Here is a 5,610-nt window from a genome sequence, read left to right as displayed (position 1 = left end):
CACTTATCTGACTATCTGAATAAGACATCTTATTGAATATCTAAAACAGAAGTTTAATAATCTCTAATAATAATCAAGTTCATTAGAATAATATTCATAAGATCATGAATCTTACACAGATCTCTGCTAATACTTATAAAATGATCAGAAAGAGCTTCTGACAAAGTAACTGATAAGATTATCAATCACAGAATTATGTGACAATTTACTTCATCAGTCTAGCTGATATTCAGAGAGCTTTAGAAAAGTTATCTTATATTATATTAACAGATTCTTGTATAAAACTTTCTCAATAATATTATGAATATCTAGATATCTTCTAATCAGACAATGTTACAAATCTACTCTTCTTATGAGAGTCAGAGATAGATCACAGTATCACACTGAAAAAGAAGAATGATAAGAATTCTGAATCACTGTAAGGTCTTTTTTATAACATGTTTTAGAATGAACTTCTTCTTCTCTAAAAGACACTCAATAATCTGTTGAATAAGAGATTTATACACATTAGCAACTTCTTCACTACAGCTTCTATTCTCTTTACAAAGAAATCAGACAGAGGACTCTGATTCTATGTAAAATATCAAGAACTGAACAGATTGACAAAGAAGAAATCTTACTCTTTATCTCTTATCAATGAAACTTTAGCATATATTAGATAATCTCAATAATTTATAAAACTAGATATTATCACTGTGTTTTATAAGATTTGTATCACTGAAGAAGACGAATAACTTACAGTATTTCAAACATAATAAAATCTCTTTGAATAAGTAGTTATATTATTCAGATTAGCTAACACTCTAAGTATATATAAGAAGTATATTAACTGAGCACTTCAAGTTTTTCTTGATAAGTTTGTGTCTGTTTATCTCAATGATATTCTCATCTTTACTGACAAGTTCAGAAAAGAATATCAAGAACATGTATGAAGAGTACTACAATGACTATAAGAAGCAGAACTACTGATAGACATAGATAAGTATGATTTTGAAGATAAGAGTACAAAGTATCTAGGTTTTATTATTGAAGCTGGCAAGAGTATCTAAATGAACTCTGAGAAAGTTTCTGGTATTGTTAAATAAGCTTTCTACACTGTGAAAGATGTACAAAGCTTCATTGAATTCATCAACTTCTATCAATGATTTATATAAAACTTCTCAGATATTATTCAATCACTTACAGAACTCACAAAGAAGAACTTAGGTTTTAATAATCAGCAGACACTGAAGCTGCATTTTTATAAATAGAGAAGATATTCATTAATATCTCTCTGTTAATAATATTTAATTCTGATTGTAGAACAGTTGTTAAAGCTGAGTTCTCTAACTATATTATAGAAGAAGCTATATTATAATATAATAATGAAGATGTCTTACAATTGTGATTCAAAGGTTGTTTAAGCCAGCGTATGATTACAGGCGTACGCCGGCTTCTTATATATTGAATCTTGTACGCTAAATTAATTAGTGGCCGCTAGGGCCCTCTTTACATTCATATGCTAGTAGTTCAGAAGCGGCTGTGTTATTATCTGACAGTTATATGTTCTTCTGAACCACATTCTCTCTCACCAGATTCAGTCACGTTCATGTGATCATGTTGTATGCTCTAGCTTCATGCGGATTAGCTCATCACTAGTGTTTCACAATTGTGTGACCTATTCCTGATTCAGCTAGCATTCTGTGTACATTCTCACAAAGAAACTTCCACTATATTATATCACTCATTCACTAACTTTTCTCATTCTTCAATCATCTTCTTCATCATCATCATTATTGAATGTTACTATCTCATTCAAGATTTCTACCTCTTCTTCTATTCAACTCTTTTCATCTGTTCATCTATCACATTGTATGCATTTCTGACAATGGCTCTTCATTCTCATAATAAGCATTATTGTAGTGCTCATACTGAGCAGTTCATTAGCAGTAAGTATAATATATTGTGAAACATGATCAGAACTTGTTTATCTTCTAATGATTGTTAGAATAACATATTATCATGAATGATGACACATCTTCTTCACCTTCTCATACACCTCTGATCATTTCCTTCTCAGCAGGTCTCTAATCATGTTTTCTGACATAATTTTGCATGGATGCAGATGCTGATATGTTTGTTTTTATTTATATAGAATCTTCACATGTTGACAGATCTGTATTCACTGATGATAGTGAACTCAGTGTTGAATCATTGATTGAGAACTTGAAGAACATAATAATGAAGGAATTGTCTGTGCTATATATAACCAGATCTTCTGCATTTCTCTCTGCTCTCTCTGTTTCTTTCTCTACTGCTCTCTCTCAATCTTCTACATCTGTCTCTGTGTCTGGTTCCTCTTCTGCTATCCCTGTTCCCGTGATCCTCACTTCTGCTACTTCTGGTTTTATCATCTCTGCTTTCATTATCAGCTCTCCCTGTTTCAAGAAGATATTGTGTAGACTTAATGAACTATCTCTTTTAATATATACACTCTCATTCTTCTTACTGACTCTCAGAACAATTTATTATATGAAGACTGTATATAACATAACTATCTGAAGCTCAGTCATGAACATCAATTATTACATTCATTTTAAATATTTATGATGAGACAATCATTCATTTATCTCAGAGAATCATCTTCTCTCTCAACAGTATTAAGATTGTAAGTCTTTTTCTTTCTCATCTTTTCTTTCTAATACTGATTTTCCTATTCTTAGAGGAAATTGTTATGAGTTTTACTGTGTATGAAGTCATGATATTCATAGATATCAAGAAACTTTTTATAACTGTAAAGTTCAATATTGTAGAGATATCTGCTCTGATGAATTCCTTCAGAATAATAGATCTGTATCAGCCTATTCTCTGACATCTGTTGTCTGACTTCATGATGCAGGCAAAAGATATCTGTGTTTTCAGAAATAGAAACATGGATGTCATACTCTTTTACACTTATGAGTGTGAGGCTTATACACCTTGTCTGAGATGTTGTTGTGAGAATGAGCTGTTCACACACTGTGTTCTGCTTTCTGCATTTCCCTGTGTCTCTCTCTCTCTTTCTGAGGAGCCTTGTATGTGTTGTAATTATATGTATAATTCTAAGGTCAGTGAGTATTTGTTCAGTAATTGTTATCTCTGTTTTTATGATTTTGTATACTAATAATAGTTCTTAGTTACTTCAGTGTCAGAGATCATTTTAATTGAAGATAATAACACTGCTGAGACTACTCTCTCTCACTCTCAAGCTTCTTCTGTCACTTTTTCTCTCTTCTCTGTGAAGAAGGTCATGCACACACTGAGTTGTAAGTATTCAGCCCTGAATAACTCTTATTATTCATTCAGTTCTGTGTCTCTCTCTTTCATTTCTTCTGTCTCTGTCTTCCCTGTTCTGACTTCTGGTTCTGCAGATTCTGCACTCTTCTTCAATTTCTCTACATATACATGTACACATTTCTATATTGGCATTCCAGTCAATCTTGTGATAAATGACATTAATGTCATACACAGAGCAGTAGAGGAATTGAAGACATGCACAGTGTTGTTGTGAGAGTGACTTACAGCTCTCAATCCCTTACAGATCTCAAGTTTTGAGATTTCTTTGTTTTTAGCATTTTCAAGGTGACATGGCATTGGAAAATCAGATTAAACATGTGATATTATGGAAAATGAATGAAAGTGTGGTATAATAACAATTTATCTTTTACAGCTGACTCTGACAGTTGATGATCAAATTCATTATCTCTTTTCTTACACTTTTTCTTTATCTGCTAGTCACTACTCTTACACAACCTCTATATAATACAGTGTTTCAGTGACTAGGTTTAGCAGCTTTCATCTTTTGTAATTCTGTCTCATACATTATACTGTCTCTCTTTGCCTGCTCAGACCACTACAGTGAACAGCTCATCAAAACTAATCTCACTCAATCTCTGAGTGTTCTCAGGAATTGAGATGACTTGGTCTCACATGTCTATGAATATTTCAGATAGTTCATTCTCTGTGATCTCTGCAATTGAACTAATATAAACAGTTGAATTCAACTCTGAATTCCTTTTTCTTCTGCAATCTGACTCATATACAAGTCTGCTGCTTTGAGACTGCTCTTTGCCACATTGTGTCTACTATCTGCAGTGTGTTATTGTATGACCAGCTACAGTCTCATCACTTATTGAAATGTGGTGTTTATCTGATTTCTTCATTTCTTCTCATTCTTTTCTTATAATCATGAAAAGATTGGAATAAGTGAGATTATCTGATTCATAAGTGTCTATAATTTCTCTTACTTTGTAAGACTTTTCAATTGTAAGTCTCTTCTTTTTCAACACTGATGATAGTGCTGCAGATAATCATAATTCACTCAGGTCTTATATCTTTACTTTTATAAGTTATGAATTATTGATTAAGTTGCATAAGATCTGTCCCTCTGATTCTTTCAATGTGTACATTCTCAGAGAATGTGATTTGAGTATTTTATATGACTCAAATCATCTAGATTGAAACTTCTCAGAACTCTCATTATATATAAGAACTCACATTCTCATCTTGAGACTCAATTCTTTAATAAGTGAGTCTTATATTCTTTTCAATTGAATTGCTCAGTTCAGAAGTAACTTGTTAGCTTTTGTATGTGTATGACTGATCTCTTTCAATCTTGATTCTGCATCTATAACTGTTGTATCTGCAACTGCTACTGCTGTGTTTATAACTGCTATTTCTGCTACATCTGCAACTGCTGTTTCTGCTGCATCTGTAACTGCTCTCTTCTCCACCTTTTCTGAAGTATTCTCTGAGATGCACGGATGCAATTCATACAACAGGTAGAATGATGAACACTTGATGACTGCATGCTGTTGAATCTGCATGACCAGTAGCACCTGCCTGAGATATTCATCTCATAGTCTTGTAGGCTTGCTCACTAGATATTTCATCAGCATGTTACTCAAGATTTCATTCAAGTGTTTCATCTTTCTATTCATCTGTGAGTGATATGATGTTGTTCTACAATATCTTATCTATAGCTGACTCATAAAATGCCTCACTGCTTCTTCTACAAGATTCATATCATTATCAGTTAGAATCTCACACAGTATTTCATAGTTGACATAGATCTCATCATGTAGAAACTTCATCATCATCTTCTCTATCACCTCTGAAACTGCTTTCACGACTGGCCAGTCAGTAGTATAATCAATAGCAGTGATTATTCATCAATTTCCATTTGACATTCATGATAATATGTCTATGAGGTTCACTTCTCATCATTTGAACAGTTGTATCATACATTTCATCTGATGTTGTGCTTTCTCATGTTTCAACCCTTTCTTAGATCCTTTCATGACCTGGCAATTCAGACACTTGTGAGTATATGTCTGAATGTCCTCAGTCATGCTTGATCAGTATACTCTTGATTTGAGTACACTCATGAGTTCAGAGCTTTCTAAGTGACTGAATTCCTTGTGCATATGAGTCATCAAGTCACATCTAAATAAAGATTCTAGATAGAGAGCTTCTGCATATTCTAGATCATAGTAAAGCACAACATCATTTTTCAATTTCCCTAGCTTGAAGTTCAGAAGCATCTCTTCTACTACTTTCATAAGATACTTATTATCTGATATCTTGTCATTC

The sequence above is a fragment of the Blastomyces gilchristii genome, assembly GCF_000003855.2.
Source record: "Blastomyces gilchristii SLH14081 genomic scaffold supercont1.8, whole genome shotgun sequence".
Classification (NCBI taxonomy): Eukaryota; Fungi; Ascomycota; class Eurotiomycetes; order Onygenales; family Ajellomycetaceae; genus Blastomyces; species Blastomyces gilchristii.
This window is presented reverse-complemented; position numbering follows the sequence as displayed.